The sequence below is a fragment of the Dendroctonus ponderosae genome, unplaced genomic scaffold (genome assembly GCF_020466585.1).
Source record: "Dendroctonus ponderosae isolate FM_Combo_2020 unplaced genomic scaffold, Dpon_F_20191213v2 Dpon_F_20191213_406, whole genome shotgun sequence".
NCBI classification, from domain to species: Eukaryota; Metazoa; Arthropoda; class Insecta; order Coleoptera; family Curculionidae; genus Dendroctonus; species Dendroctonus ponderosae.
Window position 1 is genome coordinate 1 of NW_026018618.1, and position 18,919 is coordinate 18,919.

The 18,919-nt window shown below is 40.7% G+C and overlaps 1 long non-coding RNA gene across 2 annotated transcripts; it reads left to right on the forward strand.

The window, feature by feature from the left end:
* Nucleotides 1-203: 203 nt before the first annotated feature.
* Nucleotides 204-17,961, forward strand: LOC109537554. Of its 2 annotated transcripts, XR_007281454.1 has the most exons (4): nt 204-362; nt 6,668-6,691; nt 11,004-11,088; nt 12,275-17,961. It is a non-coding gene; the product is annotated as an uncharacterized LOC109537554 (long non-coding RNA). The 2 variants fall into 2 exon arrangements; XR_007281453.1 differs by lacking the exon at nt 6,668-6,691 and having other exon boundaries at nt 206-362.
* Nucleotides 17,962-18,919: the final 958 nt, after the last annotated feature.

The window sequence follows — 18,919 nt, forward strand, 5'->3', positions numbered from 1 at the left end:
ATATCGAAAGGGAAGGGGAGTGTTTCTGCGTAGGCCTGTGTTGAGTTGTTGCCGTTACTGTTACTGCGCCGGTGCGTTGGGTTAACTCCTAAAAATGAACTGAGTTACACAGGCCTACCCCACTCCGAGCAATAGTAGCGCTTCCTTAAATCTGTACAAACAACACCTCCAAAGGAGTGTTTGTCTGCAATGTCTTTCTGGATGACCCGCTGAAAAGTTGCTTGGTTTTCAGGCGTTCCCCGCCGGCATGGTGCCCTACAAGAGACCTGCGGCCGACAAGTCTGGTGTTCCAGTCTACCAGCCCAACGCTACCACCTACCAACAACTAATGCAACTACAGCAGCCGTTCGTACCCGTGTCATGTGAGTATCCCACCTCGCCTGCCCCACCCCCCTCCTCGACTGCTTCGCCATCGATTCCGGAGGCGGCTGCAGCTGCGCACCCGGCGGGCGGCGCCTCGTTGCCGGCCGTGTCAATGGCGATGACATATCAGTTGCAGCAGCCGGCGCAGCAGCCGCAGCCGCCTCCCCTGCAGCCGAACCAGTTCAAGAAGGAGGCCGATCCGCAGATTTCCTTGCCCGCTTCGGTTACCACCACCGCCTCCTTGAACAGCTTACCGGCACAGTCTGTCACCGTGTTTCACGATCCGGCCGCTCTGGCCAAGGAGGTCGCACAGCAAAATTACGCGAAAGCGGTCAAACTGGCCGCGATGAATCAATCGCTGGCCAACTCGCAAATGAGCCACCTGAACCCGCTTAACTATACCGGGGTGGCGTTGAACAAGCAAGCTTTGAGCATGCCTCCGCCCGCTATGCGCTACGCCAACTTGCCTCTGGGCTTCGGCGCATCCAACGCTGGGTTGAACTTGGGACTGGCCGCGCATCCCTACTCCGCTGCTTTGGCGCAACAGAATTTCTTTAACATTGCGCGCCCACCCCCGGCCGCCACGCCTGCCGCTTTCCAGTTCAATCCCTACTCGATCATGAGGCCGGGCGCGTACGCCAGTGCGCCCACCACCGGCGTTTCGGCTGCGCCCATGATCAGTGGCGGGCTTTTGGGCGCGCAGTACCCCACTGTGACCGTTTCGGCCGCCCCAATGACCACAGTGTCGCCCTCTGCGGCCAGTATTGCCGCCGCCGCTGCGCAGAACAACAACAACGTTGTCATGCAGCCGTTCAAGAAGCTGAAGACCTCCTAGGTCCGCTTTCCCGTTGATGTTTTCGTTGGTTCTCCATGTTGATGTGTTTTTTACTATCTTTTTGGTATAAAAAGTTGTCGCCTGTGTTTTGCCATGTTTGTTCTTTTATCAAAATTTTCGTGTTATGTATTATTATGTTATATTTTTATCTGGTAAACGTTAATGGATCTAGTCAAAAATAGTGGTTTCAAGCCCGTGCCGGTAGGCGAGTGCCTCGATACTGTGATACCCTCACATCCCGCTATTCGCACCGCTAACAACGTTCTCTCTCCCGCTCCTCCTCTATCATCGACCACTAATCCCCATGCAGTTGCATTTTATTTGATTTTTTGGTGGATAAGTTAGGCTGGTTGTAACTACCTTGTATTGTGTAAACGGTTAAGCTACAATATTGTTCCCAGTTAACTTGCATGAACAGGATTTATACATACGTATTTGATTTAATACCACTTGAGAGCCTAATTGAATTGCATGGTAGAGTTTATAAGCGTATCTGTTAGAAGTGCCATTTTTTTCGAGTTTCGTAGTTACTTGTCAACCGGCCCAAAAAGATCCGCCTCGCCCACTCGCTCCCTGCCCAAGGCCATAAAGTCAGCTCTGCTAGTTCCTTCTAGCACTTCTAGAACGCCCCGCTTCCATTCCCCTAGTCATCACCACCTTTCAATGTTTAGAGCTTTTAGAGCCTCCATTCTTACAACTTACTAACACTATTTGCAAATGATGGGTGTTTTATTTGGTGACCGTCTCTCTGTATGTGTGCGAGTCGCTTCAATTTCATGTTTCACTGTGTCAGTGAGTCCGCGCTTCATGACACCCTCTATATCTCTATATTCGATAAAATGTGTGTGACATACGTGGATAACTTCAAGAAGTTGACAGTTATTTGCAGGAGCGACTGTGTGTGCGCAGATCGCTGGACATGCACTGCTGCCAGATTTCTGATGTTTTCTCCAGTTATCATTATATTCATGGGTTTACTACCCTTTGCACATTTTGTTTTGTGTCAACAGCAAACTTAATTTCAATAAAACGGCTCCACAGTGCTATTCGCTGATCCATTTGAAAACTAAAATATTTAAGTCATTCTCCGCCCTGAGGATGACTTAAATATAGTCGAAACATCGGTCCATGAAAAAATAGTGTTTTATTTTTAACATTGAGTAACGTTCAATTAAATTTCCGTGACCACGTATAAATGTATTAATCAACGAAAAAATAACAAGAGACAAAACAGTTTCGAAATGAACCAGTTGGCCCCTCCATTCGAATGATTCTTTTCCTTCAAGTTTCGGTACAAAATGAAAAAAATTAATGAAAGATAAACCATCACCCTGTTTATTGACAATTGCGAATAGCAAAGTGTCTTAATTTCGTCAATAATATTGAAAACTGAAAATGTTTCAATTCCTTTCCACTTTTTGTTTCTTCAAATTTGCTGATCTAACAATTACATGTCATAATAATAAGGATTGATCAGCGTTTCCAGATTGTACGGTCATACAAGTTAAAAAACTTGCACACTTTGTCATTAACATCAGCCTAGAAGAGTGACTGACTACTCGACTAATGTAGCTGAAATTGAAGCATGCAGAGTGAAATTTGAAACACATAGACAGATGAATAGTGGTGGTGTGCTTGCGCGTTGACTTTATGGCCGGCTGTCGAACCGGATTTGAGCTGCATGGGGCTTCTTCTGACTGTCTTGCATGGTCCGCAGGAATCGACTCATTAACACAACCACACTGGGTGGTAAATTTAGGGGGCTGCTTCGTATGGGATGAATTGGTATGTCGAGCTGAATCTTTTTGGGTTTGGATTAGTATGTACTTCTAAGGACACGACCAAATTGTATAGTTTGACACAGTAGTAGAGTCTTTTGTGAAGTTGGGCCGACGGTCTGGACCTGAATTCGTATGTGTTCGGCAAGACACTGGCTCGTTTCGTTCCTATTTTAATTAACTGTAAACGTTCAGACTTGTAGCCGGAACGGCTGTTGTTATTTGGTCTTCCTGTGTTCGATCTCCAAGCACAAAATGTAGCACCTGCGTTAATCGTGTCGTTTCAGTTAAATCGCTAAGTTTGTATGTGGAACAAATGTTTAGGCTTGGTTTTAGTGCAATTTTCGTAGATTTCCAGTGCTGATCGGGCACGTTCCTGTTCAAGTTTTAGCGAAATCCGTATCTTGTAGTCGTCCGGCAAGCTGGAAGTCTACTCAACCAAATCAACAGCTGTAAATATCTGACTGTTTTAGAGTTGTTTGTTTGTAACGAGTTGGCGCCAAATATTTGTTCTGTGTGCAACGTAGTTCCATATTTTTACCTTTGTAAGATATAGGCTAGAGTTTAGAAATGGTACTTTGATGTATTATCCTATAATATTAAACATGTGTCTTACTAGTTAGCATTTAATGATAAAGAAGATGATAATTTACTAGTACGGACCCGTACGCCAAGTTGTGATGCATGTAATCTAAATCATTATATTAATAAGTATTTGTCTATTTGACTTTAGATAAACATATGAAGATATTCGAACACACTAAAAACTATATAAACGTTGCATTTTTAAGTAGGATTACTATGTTACTAGGCAGGATAGTACTAGGCTATCGCTAGTAGCTCGTTTTGTTTTTTGGTAAAGGCCGTAATTATTGAGCTTTGGACGACCCTACTCGACTTGGACTTCCGATTGCATGCTTACCAATCAACAACACATATTTGTCTTAGTGCTTGTGCTTTTTAACCCTCATGGTTCTTTGCTTATTCAGTGTGATATTATCAAGCGCGTCCGGCTATCGCGTTTCCTTCCAGCATGGGCCCTCAAGTCTCAAAACCTCTTTAAACCGTTATCGAGTTAATATTAGCTGTTCAAGTTCAGAGCGAAAATGAATTCAAACCGCCCCCTTTGCTCAATATGTTGGTCAAATTTACGCAAACTGAACTTGCTCTTCAAACCAGCAATTAAACTGATCTCCAAGTTTGCTTCAATCGTTTTGGACTCGAAGGTCACTGAGCTGCTTTACACGTTATTTTTGCAATCATTCTAGTCTTACATAGAATGTTGCATATTTGGAAGCCGTTGCAGTAAATTGTTGATTCTGAAGCTGTTGATGTTGGATTTTTTTTTTGTAAAAAGACGCTCAATTAATCGGCTGTTGCAATAACTTATGTAAACTCGGGCGAAAATTTAACTGTCGGGCCATTTTTCCATCTGAAACTGCTGCAGTTCAAGCCATCAAATGAGACTTTCTTGGACGTAAAACCGATTTTTCTAATGTCCATTACGCAGAAAAAAAATATTTTAAACAGTGCCAGTTCGCGAACTATAGAATTGCCACTGTTGTTGCACTATTTAAGAAACTTAATCAGAAATGACCTGATGTAATTCGACGCGTAACTTGAAGTTAAATCAAATAAACTTTTCAGGTTTTTCGTTCGCAAAAACTGTCCAAATTGCGCTCAAAATCACTGTAAGTCGCTTAAGCAGCCGTTGCAATGAGTTATTTACACAACATCAAGCTGAGATTGTCGAAAAAGTCACTTTCTGGGGCATTTTGGCCGAAATTCAAGCGACTTCTTTAGGCACCTTAAGTAATGCCGAAAGGTTTTCCGTAAATTTCAATAATGCAATTAAATGCAATAAATCACACAAACTGAAGCTTAATATATCCTGAAATGCTTTTTTGCCTCAGTGTTGCAAAAGCAATCAACATTGATCGCAAAAATGAAATTTTCATGGCCGTAAAAGACTTTTGTGCCAATTTGCCACAGCAAAAAATAAATTATTGCAGTCTTTCAAAGAATGCCAGTGTCTTGGCTTCTCATAAAATGCCAATTGTTGTAATATATATATACAACCCATTTAATCAGATTTGAAACATGAACTTTTCACGGTTTTTTTCTGGAAAAAACACTGGATTTTTGAATCCTTTCCCTTTGAAGTCGTTGAATCAGGCATTGCAATAAATTAATTGCCTTTTGGGTCATTTTTTTGCCAAAACCAAAAATATTTCTATGCGCGCCTAAAGTAATTCTAACCTCCAGTTGCAGCATTTAACGTTAAAATTACCTTTTGCTTCAGAGTTGCAAAAAAGCCATCGACATTCTTTAAACTGAAGTTTTAGGCGCTGTAAAGACGAAGTTTTTTGTGCCAATTGACTGAAAATTTTAAACAAATTTGAAATATTTTTATCAATGCCGTGCGCTTTCTGTAAAATTGCCACTTGCAACAAATCCGCTCTAAATGGATTATTATCCAAGAGATCGATCAAGAGGCTCTAAACTAACGAGATTTCTGGGGCGTTTTTACCAAAATTCAAATTATTTTGTTAATCGCTTTAAATGAGTATTGGCTCGATCTAATAAACTTGCAAATGCAAAAAGCCACAATATTGTTAATTTTGCAGCTTTCTAAGCCGTAAAAAACCCATATTGGGGCAGAAAATTGAACCAGTGCAATATTTGGGTGCGTTCCTAATAAAATTGCCACGCGAGCTCAAGTTGCAATATTTGAGGCCACTTGCCTAACCGGACCTGGCATCTGGTGATTAAAACTGAAGCTTGATTTGACACGGTTTTTGCGAAAGTACTGAAACTGGATATTCGTTGATAGTTCCAGTGGGATAATAAAGAGCAGGAGAGAAGGAGTTGAAAATTGAGCAAGAAAATGTTGAGTGTAATAGTCCAAGTTGAGGTTGAGGCTCGTTGAAATGCTGAATGAAGTGCGCGTAATCAGCTGCCAGCCACCTTAAACTCGACTTACAATAATGTAGTGCCTTTAGGCTGCTGATCACGCTTAGCTAAAGAGGTGTGGGTCACATTTGCCATTTTAGTGTTACAAACAGTCCCCTTATTTTTTTCGTAAAATTGATTATTGATTTTAATGTGTACCGTATTGTTCTAATCCTGAGGTGTATGTATTATCACTGCTACTATTTGTAATAATAATGCTTGAAAATGCATGATATTTGTTTTATTAATCATTTGCTTATTATTTCAACTACCTATCGACAACGTTCCCGATTATTTACTTTATGTTTCTCCTTGCACTCCTCTATTTGGGAGAGTCGACATTTGCCGGTGCCGCTCAACGCTTTTTTGGCTCTTAGTGTCCGCGGGGGATTCAGAGCTCTGAGATAGTTTGACTCTGCATTTTATTTTTTGTGATTGTTTAATTTGACGATGTAAACCCATACGCTTCTCACATGAACCAACTTGAACTAACGCTTGGTAGTCCATCAACAATCGCAATCAACTTAAACAGTTACTCTGTTGCTGTTGGGAAGCTATGCCTACTATACGAGGCGCGCCCAACCGATGCAGTCCTGGTAGCTGCATCTGTTTGGCGCGCGGCTCTTTCACTTTTTTTTATTTTGTAAAATATCGAATGCTCACTTTGTGCCTGTCCGGCGATTCTACTCCCTAAACGCTACATAGAGGAGTTGTTAGCTGACTGATGTTGTTTTTTCAGGTGTCGCTGAATTACCGATACTCAGTAAGTCCTTACATATTTCATAATTGCTTGTCGCCGCTTACTTAATGATAATAAAACAGATCAGTTAACAGCGGTGTAAACGACGCCAATCTCTGTCTCTCATGCCATAGCTTGCCAACTAGCAAATCGGAGCTTTTCTGAGCGCAAAAAGTAAAGTGTGGGAATCACAGCACGTTCAATCAGGTAGTGGCGGTGGCACCTTTTACTCTCAAACACACTTATTTCCCCAATAATCACGCTTTTGACGAACAGTGAAACTTTCCGGATCAACAGAACCATCAAGGGGTTCTGATTATGAAGTTACACGGTGAACTTTTTTCCAGGGTCTTTAAGTTGGAAGGTACTTTTTTTCGGCCTAAAAGTTTCAAAGTTTCACAATTCTGTTATGGACCAAATTGTTCCCAAAAAAAGTTTTTGCCATCCTGCGATCTAAATTTCCTGCTGTCTAAATGTCTCCCCAGTTTGTTTCTGAGTTTTTTTCTTGCAGCCTAAAGTGTGGACGTTTAAGTCATTTTATACACTGTGGGCAAGTTTCTCTCTCAATGATCCTCAAGTATTCACTTACATTGATTTTTTCAATTGGCTCATGTTAATAGTTTTGAAGTTATCCGATTTGAGACGCCAAGTTTCATGTTTGGAGGCTTCTTTCAATACCTTAAAATCCTCATGAAAAATCCCGAAATTTTAGCGATACTTTTCAGTTTAAAGTCAACACCAGCACAAGTTATCTTAGTTAGTCTCTGAAAAATTGAGGGGTGTTCGAAACAGAAGGAGAATTGGTCAAAATCTGCACTAAACCTTTATCCACAGTGCGTAGAATTTTCAACCTGGCGAATTTTAGGATGTTGAAGTTATGGACTTTAATGGGCCGAGTTGCACGTTTGGACGTTTCTTTCGTTGCAGCCTGTTAAGCTTGAATGTTTCCGAAAAATCAGCTAAACTGGGATTTTCGTGATATTTTGCGTGTAGTTTCATCCACTTTATACACGCGAGCAAATTTTTCTTAGCTTGCTTCAAAAAAGTTCAAAAGTTTCTGAGTATGAGTGAAATTGTTCACTCGTGCTCTCATCCTTCATCTGCAAGGAGTAGAAGTTTCGTTTTAGCAACTTTTTTGGTTTTATAGCTAGAAATTTGATTGCGTTCAGGCATTTGGCCAACGATACCTTGAAATGTAGTCTGAACCTTTTTGTACAGGGTGTGCAAATTTAAGCTCGATATCTCGGCAGGTTTTTCTGATTCCTTGTAGAAGTTTTTTGAAGTTTGGACTCTCTTCAAACATGCACGATTTTATGTGAATTTTTGCTCCACTTTCAACTTGGAAAAACCGTGAAAAACTCATGAATGAAGAAAAACCTCCTATTACTAAGCGCAAATTTAAAATGCATATCACAATAAGCACCTGTTTCGGTCCAACGTCTGTGAAATATCAAGAGCTGTTTGAAAAAAAGGGAAAAAATGAGAGTAAAAATCTGGCCACCGCCATGAACTTGAACGAACGGAATCAGACTGAGGCTGGCGAAGATGAAACTTCGCTGAAATTCTGGCTTCAGCTTGTGTAATGTGCAATCGACTGCTCATCTGTATAGACCGTTTTCCTTAACCGTCTTCTGAAGCACTCACTCTAACCTTCTGAGTCTCCAACGGCGCGAGTCGAGTGGTGGCAGCCTATTGGCTGCAGCCGCTTCCTCTCCGCGCTCAGAGCACATTGCACAACGTCATCTCCTATCTAATAACCTGGATAATCGGGTGTTGCTTTGCCAGAGTTTCTTCACCGATTAGCGGCTAAGACTGGGAATATTTTCAATTGTATTCGCATATTCAGCCAAGTAGCCACGTTCCCAGTTTTAGTGATCATTGGGCAATAATGGGTTGTATATTTGAAACTATGTGACTTATATTCTATGTAGCGGTAGGTATTGTTTGACCACACACCATTGGCGTGCTTTCTCGACAATTTAATTAGGCTTATCCGCTACCAAATGGTTGCCGAGTACGTAAACTAACTGATTTAAGTAAAAGTGTGGATATTAGTGGCCGAGAATTAGCGTAGTACTTAGTTGTACTTGGCCACGTCTCATTTGTGCATGTCCTAGAACCGTTTTATCAATGCCCATATGCTTGGGGACAATTATTATTGGCTCAAATAAACCGTAGCTTGTAGTGTAAGTAAAGTATACATTTTGATCTCGTTGATATACATACATACATATATGATTTACCTATGATCTACCCATATCTAATATGTTATGTTTGCAGAATTCCAGCCGCATAGACTAATTGTAGCAACGCAGATTTGTCCCACACACATTGTAACAGCTTGTTTCCTTCTCATTATTTACAATTCTTTAATATCCTATTTTAACAGTACCGACCGCTTTTGCTTTAGGAGATCCCATTTCAGCTACTCTATTTTAGGTAGATTTCCAGTTGTAAGTAATCCTATTTTAACTGTTGTTTTTCGCTTTTTTCTTTCTCACCTCATCGATTTGATGGTTTGATTATTGTTTTCAAATACTTGTCGATTTTTGCCATTGGGTAACGGTCAGAAGGATGTCGGATCAATCATCGCACAATCTCCGTGTGAGTGGAACAGAGCCGAATTTTTCGTGTGTGTGTGTCATAGAATGAGATGAAACGCCCCAGAAGTAGGCGGGGCTAAATTTATTAAGTGCCCCAGCTTGGATGATCGCTAGCAAAGCTAGATTTTGAATCGAGCAGAATGAGACACATTAACATTTAATTATGAGAAGCGATATTTGCATAACTTTTTTTTTAACTAGAAAAAGTTTCCTTTCCGTACTGGCTAAAGGCTGCAATCCAAAGGACATCCTTCTGAACATCGCCCAATCGAACCGTAGGGAATGACGAATCAATTTGATTTGCTTTTCTGTTTCATGCTTGCCCATGTCTGATTTGCCGCGTCCACCACTGTCTCTCTCTCACACACGCATTTCCCACTCAAATTGTGCGGTGTTTCTTGGGACTGGGGGACACGCCCCCTTTTGACATTTCTGTCGTTAATTTGCTCGTTTCCGTTACGGTGACCGAACCGATCGATCGCGTCTGCTTTTTCCAAACCGAAACAAACTCATACATACATGGTGGTGTCTGGTGGGTTCAATTACTTACTCGTACTGGCTGTGTAACTCGTACTGTTGTTACTGGCTGCGATGCTGCTTCTTGCTGATGCACAAAATCTCTGCATGATGACATTAGGCAATGGCGCGCCATCCAACGCCCCATTTGTGATCTACACTGACGAGCAAGGACAGGTATTCACGTTGTTTAACTTCCTGTGAGCTGTACTACATAACCTAAATGCCTCTTAAGTAGTAAGTAGAGGGATGTGTTGCCAGATTTACGTTACTTACTAACCGGCTGGCGCCGTCCCCCCACCTAATGGCAATGTAGAACAGCTGGCATGAACCTCTGATTGGCTAACAAGTTACAATGCTGTTGCTTTTAATGCGATTCTTGCCTTAATCATCCCCACTTATAACAATCATGCTGCTTCCGATTGATGTCACTCACTCACTTGATTGATTGGGTGTTCCGAAATGGGCCCGTTTGCTGCTGATTTAACACAGTTTCAGTTCCGGAACACCCGGTGGTCCTTAGCATTGTAGCTTGTTCGGTTTGTGGCACAGTGACTAAAACTGCGCAACTCCAACCCCGAGCTTTGCTCGGCTTAAACGCAATCTCTGTTATGATCAAGCTTTACTTAACTAGTGATTTGTGTTTTATTTTCAATCTCTCTCTCTCTCTGAATGCTCTATTTTAGGACACGCTTTTGATTTTGCCAATTGTTTAGCATTCTAGTGAAGATTTTCAAACATTCTGCATGAAATACACCGATCAAGACTCCGCTTTTGGTTTCGGCCTCTTTGCTGCCATCAGCTTGGACTGTTTTTATAATTTTTTTTTATAGATTTAACAGGCGATTCCGTCGGATTTCTGACGGTCGCTAAACCAAATATGAACGACGACTTTGTCACTTGCTTGAGGAAATTCGACTGAATCGCTGCATTCACACACTCAGTCCCAGATGTCCTTTGTCCCGGCTTCGAATGATTTTTCGTTTTTTTTTTTTTGGCTTTTTCAACATTGATTTTGTCGTGCTGCAGAATGATTGAATTATCTCTAACCGGCCTCACTCACCGGCGCATAATCTGCACCAGTGCCATTAAAACGAAAAAAAAAATATATGGAAACAAACAAACGAGCAACAACCGTTTTGTCAACCAACTAAGTTTAATTGTTCTGTTTCGCAGTCGTGTTTGGTCTGTTCACTAATAGTGTTGTGTTTTTTCAGTTACTGGACACCCTCCCGGTGTGCCAAGATTTTAATCGTGGCCTTTGCACCCGGCCAACTTGCAAATTTGTACATCTACAGGAAGGTAAGGCTCTCTTTACACTTTTTAGGCTCATTTGTTGAACTTTTTTCTGCTTGGAGGGGGTTTCAGGCCTATTTGCTCTCATCAGCCTGAAGACTCACACTTTTTCGCAAAAAAACCTTCAGAGATGCGCGAAGACCGTTTCCAAATATTAACAGTACATTTGAACGTTGGCTTCAAGCCTAATTTCCAAAAAAATCAACGCGTTTTGAAGATTCTACGTAAAAGTGACTTCACCGTCACCCCTGACGGATGTGACAAAAATGACAAGCTGTAACGCAGTCGATTTAGACAGTTTTAAGGCTTGTTCAGACAGTTGCGCAGCTAAAACTTTGATAGTCAATTGTCGGTTTTAAATGGAAATTCTTGATATTTTTGCGTTCTCCCACCGAAAATTGTTTGTGTTTCTAGTCGGTGCCTTTGACATGTGTCAAAGACGCACAAGATACTAAATGTCGAATTTTACCACTAAAAACTGAGATTGTTGATTTGCCGCAGCGACAGCAACTTAGATTCATGTTTTTTAAACAGTTCCGGGTGTTCTCACCTAAATGGCGGCAATTAAATGAGCAAATTGGCATCTGTGACAATGTTGACAGACTAGAAAATGTCAACTTTCAGCAATAAAAACTGAAACAGTAGACTTTGAGCGACGCAGCAGCATGCGTTCTTTGTTTTTAATAGAATTGCTGGACATTTGCTAGCGTTTTATCCTAAATATTCAAAGCCAAAAGGTGACAATTAAATGCCCCAACCTCGACATACGTCAGAGTCTCGACAGATTACAAAATGTCAAGTTTCAGCAGTAAAAAGTTGGATAGATGGCTTTGAGCAACACGGCAACATGAGTTCTATGTGTTTAATATAATTGTAAGAGATTTCCAAGTGTCCTAACCTGAATATTCCAAGCCAAATGTTGACAATTAAATACCGCACCCTTGGCAGATGTCACAGTGTTGACAGATTACAAAATGTCAACTTTCCCCAGTAAAAACTGGCATAGAAAGCTTTGAGCGAAAGAGCTACGTGGGGTCGATGTTTTCAATGGAACTTTATGGTTTTTCCGGGTGTTCTAACGTCCAATTGGCACACAATCACTACCCAAACTTTGACACTCGTTGGCAGGTTACAATGTCAACTTTTTTGACAGTTAAAGAGTTGTTGTGGTAAATGTTGGTGTATTTTGCAGGAGACGGAGTTGAAGTGATCGAGAACCGAGTGGCGGTTTGTCGTGACGCGGCCAAAGGTCAGTGCAGCAGGAGCGCCTGCAAGTACTACCACATACCTGTTGCGCTGCCCCCCGCCCCCGTAATGGCCGCCCTCTCCTCCTACCTGTAGTAGCCACAACGACTAACACCGAAACCTTATTTATCATAATATGTTTATATATTGCATAGACGTTTTTATTATACATTATATACATATTGGCCGTTGAATTGGCCAATCAAACAGATGATATTGTTTTCTAATGATGGATAGATTCGGTTTCTTAGCGACTAGACGATTTTGTGAGCGTGTGTGCGAATTGTTTGTGAGCGAACGAATGAGTGAGCGCATGGTTCTTTCCGGACATCCAATTGACCGTTATATTCTAAAATTTAGGCGACAATCGGACGGAAATTGCGCTCCGGTTGCGCGATTAGCTGTTTAACTAACACGGTCTTCACTCTGATGTCACATAAGGTGTAACGACGCGCTTAGTGTACAGTAATGTTGTAGGGAAATCGCCTCAAAAGAACAACGACTTAAAATGGCCGTCGGTTGGTTACACTGACTGTCAATGTCAAATCAGTTAGATGGCGGCCAGTGACGCTTGAGTCACCATTTTTGAATCGTTCTTCCTCTGAAGCAGGTTTCCGTTTTGGGAGATATTCGATTGGTTGCCAGTTTACACTGTGATCCTCTTTTACTCATCAAGGCCATCGAATCAAATGCACCCTAATTAAATGTTCCTAAATGTCAAGCTTTAAAGTCAATGACTGTCTTACCTTGTATAGACTGAAGCGTGTCCGCATCTCCACCTCAGTCGATGTCCAGTATTCCTAGAAATACAATTAATTAACAAAAAAAGAACAACGGTTTTACGTCATAAGTCAGCTGGTCTTGGTCTAGTCAAGACAACACTGATAACTCGATATCTCCCAGTAAAGAGAAGATATTTTTACAAGTTCCTCATTAAGCATTTAGGACTGTTTTAATACGTCGATGGTATTAAAGGGCGAGAGAGTTGCGCCACGTGTGATATCGGGTTGTTTGAGTGAATGTGTATATTTTTGTGTTCGGTCGGCAGAGGGCGCATGTCCTGCGCTGCCACGCTGGTGGGATTTACAAGGTGATGCCATCTAGTGTCGAGCAAAACAGACATGTTCAGTGTGCTAATGCGGACATGCGCCCTTAGGCAGGCTTCCTGTACATAATGAAGTAGGTCATAACGGACAAACTCGCATAAGGGAGTTACTTTACTCATCTTATATAGCGTTCTAAAGTTTACTAGGTCTAACAAATTATTCTAACAAACTCGTTACATTTATATTGTAAATTATACAAAAATCAACACACATCGATAATAATATTATATTGGTAGTAGCATATTTGTCTCTTTTTTGTCACAACCAAGAAAACGGTACCAATCAAATGTTAAGGAATAATTTAGTTTGTCGAGTAGAGCAGCTTTTAGCGCGTTCACACGAACTCACCACCGACGAACCAGTTCAGCTTCGTTTTTTCGGTTCGATTTTGTTCATTTTTCTCCCGCCCCATGCACTTACACGCCATCACAGACAAACATGCTACTATATATGGTCTTTCCCTTTAATACCATGATATAGAGTGAGAGCTTCCATGTCAGAGCGCAGGTCTCTGCTTTGCTTGTAGTGCGCAGCATCATTTGCTCGGTTTTGCCTCTATGTTGGGTTATGCGCGTTCAATGCCTCTACCTTCAGCCCACCCATCTTGTTTCCTGCTTCTGCTGCTGGAAATCCCGTGACATGCGCATTGAACCGATTCCTGTTCGAAACTTTTGACATTTCACTCACTAAATCGTGGCGTTTTTTTGCGTGTTGATCACCATCAAGCAGGGACCCAGTTTAAGAAAAATTTACCAAAACTATTTTTTTTATCTTCTCGCGTCTTCTACTTGCTAAGTACTTTTGTCATTTTTTTTACTTTTTCCATCGGGTTGATATTGACTCACTAAGTGCACCTGTGCACCTCACTTAAATTCAATGACATTTTCCTGACGGTGTCAATATGGGCTGTCAAATATTTAGTGATTTTTGGGTTGTGTTGATTAGTTTAGTGAGTGAGTGCTCAGTAGTGATTGAGGCAATTTTCGCACTCACTAAATTTTACGTGTATCGAAGTCTGGTCTAGTTGCAAAAATACTGGCCAAACTCGATTTCAAAATTCAACCATTTCCAACTCACTAAATTCCTATCTAGAGTGATGAAAGTGAGTGACTGGACGAAGTCAGTAAATTTTGTTGGGTCAGTTTACATCGGTTTCCTGACCAGGGGAGATAAATACGCAAAAAAACACCGAACTCACTAAATTTCCCGCAATGTAGTTTCCAAGCTGACGAATCCAGTAACGTGTTCCGTCCATGTTTCACGTATGATTGAGTAAATTGAATGGTGCGCATGTCACAGATCCGGCACAACCCCGGGGTGATTTAGCCCAAACTGTCGCTTGAGTAAACCAGTTCGTACCAGCTTAGGACGTGTCCGAAACGTTGAGCCAGCAGGCTTTTAACGACGACAATCAATGGACGCGCCCCCATTCTGAAGCGAATTTTTCCCCAAATGCGATCGATTTCCTGGACTGGTCGATGTTTTGCTGATGATTCCAACTAACCTTCTCTAACTAATAACTCAGTTCAGTTTGTGCAGTTTATTCATAATGTAAGCGGTGACTCCACTGTGATAACTTTATAAATATTTACGTTTACGTCTGTGGTTTTAGCGTTATGAAATTGGACAAGTTTGGATAAATCATCCGCTGTCGGCTTCTGCAGGCCGCTGATTCGTTTAGATTAAGTTTGTTGAACGGGCAAGCGATAGGCCCTGTGGAGGCCGGCGATACTTTTAAGTAGTACCAACTAAGTGTAAACCTACCCAATGCTTGTATATGATTATTATTACCGTAGCAGGCTGTGGTGCGCGATTGGCAATTGCTGATTGGCCCTCAGCCCCAAAGTGGGCGGGGCCTACCAACTGTAACGCCTCCACAGCCCTTTAGTAGTTGGTAGTTAGCGTATAAGCATTTTTCTTAACCCGTATTGTATTGTTATAAATTATATTGCATGTGTCCCTAGTTCCGATATTATCTATTCTATATTTACATAGTGAATAGAGTTAGCTTTAACCCCGTAGCTTGTTATTTACGCTTGATGCAATTAAGGCCAGTTTTCGCATTCGGCGGAAACCAGCCTTTACAACAGTTTCACATCCCCACCCACTCTATAGCCTCTTGACTTTGTGCTTTCGCTTTGTTTAATTTTATTATTTTTAATTTTTCTCTCTGTTTAATTCCAATCGCTGTCATGACAATTAATGTGTTTGTTTGGCGAAACTGGTTGTTTGGCTTCCACTTTTTCGACGATTCGTACCAAATAAGGAAATTTTGTGATTCTTTCATGTTTATTTTAATTTTTAAATTCGTTTGTGATTTTTATTGTACAGTTGTTGTTGATGGTAAATAGAAAATGTTTTTGACGTAGATCCTGATGTCAGAAGTCCTTTTTGCGGTGTCGCTTGTACAATTACGCAGTGGCGTAACGACCGGGTAGCGCTTTCACTCTTCGCTGATGGGGTGAAAAATGCAAAAAATGTTTCGAATTTAGTGGAAAACCTGCTAATCGAGATTTCCCTACTSTCTGTTTATGCGCTGATGTGGTCATCAAGCTAAATAGTCCACTAAAATTCGTCTTCAACTCACTAAATCACTTTGAAATTGACGACTGCACTTACGAAAGTGGTTTTATGCAYTTTTTCCAGYAGAAAATTGTGCCTTTTCATCAGATTGAACTCACTAAATTCTCCCTTCAAGTAGGTGTCCAAAAGCTAGTCGTTTGATCGACAGTCACTCACTAAGTTCTCCCAGATTGCAAGAAGTAAAAAATACAGAAAAGAACAATTTAAAGGACTAGAAATGCGAGGTTTTTTCCAGCTTTGAAGTCTTGAATAACTCACTAAATTTATGGTTCTTTTTCCCGATAAAAACTCATTTTCYGGTGTAAAACTSAATTAAATTCGCCTCTAACAAAATGCTCTCTCAATTGTGTTTTCACGCATTATTTTGCGTTKCCTAAATCTGAAATTAAMATTTTTTGCTGGCATTTTCTGGAATGCTCCAGATGGAAAGCTGTTGAAATTGCGATCGAAAAAATGCCTTTAAGCAGTTGCAAGGGACCCCATCAGACGGAGGTGAAACTATGTGCTGCGCTGTTGTGAGTTTGTAGTTGGCATTTTAGAACTAACGCTACTTTGCTTCGCTTTCGGCTACGCATACTCGGCTTATCCCCAGCTTAGCTGACAGGAAACAATAACTAAACACTCTGTTGGAGTCGTACAACGCGCTTCTTTGGTTGTTTCTATTGTTATACATGTATAAGGCCCAGGTCAGTTGCCTGGAAATTTCTACTAGAGTAGTAGTGCGTGAAAATTATTATATTTTTATATGTTTAACTGTTTTTGTTTGAAGATTTTATAATATATTTCTTTCTTTTTTTTGTTATACTGTGTACGTTGGTAACTGACTATGGCGAGTTGGTGAGATTTCTTACTCTTAAACTAAGCATCGACCTGAATAGAGAGAGGTCCTTAACCTAGTTGTTGTTATTGATCTATTTTTAGGACATCCGAAATTGAACACAGAGTGATCCTAATGTGAGCCACATGAAAAAGGACTTTTTACCCTTTTCCCTCTACCGTCACCCCTCTATCCCCCATGTAAATAAAGTGGCTCATTTTATTTTTTCATTTAATCAACAACAATTTTGTGATATTTTTAGTAATGATTGTTATTTAAGTCACATCACGAGGCAAACACTGTTTTGCTAAAAAGGCCGCTGGCAAATGGATCGGCACTGAGTTGCTCCATTTCTCAACGGAACTGTTAAGTGGATGCTCAGCAGCGCAGTGGTGCGCCGCTTGGCGCATCAATGCGCCGCTGACCGAGTTAGTTTTAGGAATCTATCTACAATAATCCTGGAGAAAGGCGAGGCGCGTTCAGCGACGAGAACGAACGCTAAAAGTTAACAGATTATTTTTGGAGAAATATAAAATTTATGATTGTATGATAAATATATAGAATATAAATATATTAATTGTCACTAAAGATGTATGCATGGTATTTAGGATTCGGACCCACTGTATCGGCCAGTTTCCTTCTTCTCGCTGAACGCTCGGCATCCATGTGGGGGCGAGAACTCGACTCCCCCCACTTGGATGGCCCGGTTGTGAAGGTACAGTGAACTGATTTGATAAAGTGTGTGATTATGAACCATTTCTAAGAATGTTGCCGACTATCCTTGCCTCTCGAACTTTATATCGATCAGCATCAACAGCAGGATCTGTGTTATATTGATTTTGTGCCATAATCTCAATAAACCTTCTTACTCTCCAACCGAACGTCCACACCCCAAGTAAACCCTCTTAGTTGCTGTCATTTCTACCCATTGTAGTCAAACATTTTGTCAAGTTCCCACGTTCACATTTTGTCTTATAGACATGATTATTGATATACTATTGTTTATTAATTATTAATATGTAATAAGGATAAACTAATGATGTGATGATGATCAGTAGATCATACAACAAGGGGCTTTTAGGCCCTCATTTTCTGAATATAGTAGAGATAATAAACCATTATGTGAAACTTTCTGCAGTTTTATTGAAATCCTCCCTGATTCCACTCTAGAGTGGCAACTTAGCAACGTCGCACGGTGTAAAAACTTTGAATGAGTCCAAGCAAACTGCTGGCTTGGACACGAGAAATTTCAAAATTGTGCGCGAAACAAATTGGAGAAGACTCGCTTTAGATTATTAATAGCAAAAGTTGAAATTTGAGCAAGTTGCACGTTGACGATTTTTTCATTGGCGGAATATCGTGTATTTTAGTTATAAAGTTGATTTCAAATCCGACTTAATATTAGTTTCAGTCAGTCAAACTGCTTAGTGTTTTTCCTACATCAATCTTCTCGATTTCGTGCACTTGACGAATCCTATTTTTGAAAAATATAAACGTTTTTTCATAAAATGTGTGCCTTGTGACAACACTGCGCGGCGTAGGTACTGGTGAGAGGTTCAGTCCGAAACACCGAGTGGCTGTTTTTTAAGGCCCAAAATTGCGCACAAAAAAAATGCAAAAGATTCGCTATTGGCAAGCCTGAAATTTTACCAATTTAAGCATTTTTTTGATGATCTCTGGGTGGTTTGTCTTGAAATCGTTGCAAAACGCCGCCCTTTTAGATAATCTTCAAATTGCTTTAAGAAACTACTCGATTTGCGCTTTAGGGGCTAATTTAAATACTTATTTTTAACAATTTCAATCAAGCTAGTTTTATATTATAACTAATGTAAAACTTGCGCTTCTACAAAAATATAAAAATGTCGGTTTACTACCTACTCTTGATAAAACAATCGCCACCATGTAACCACCCGATTTTCAAGGAAATTTCGAAAAATAAACAAAAATTCTCGCGCAACTGAAATTTTGGAGTCTTGAACATTTGCGCTCTTTCTACTAAAATGCAAAATTCCACTTTATTATCTCCCATTGATAAAATTTGATAAATTTTCGGAAACAATTATGCCCAAATAAAACACCAACTTTT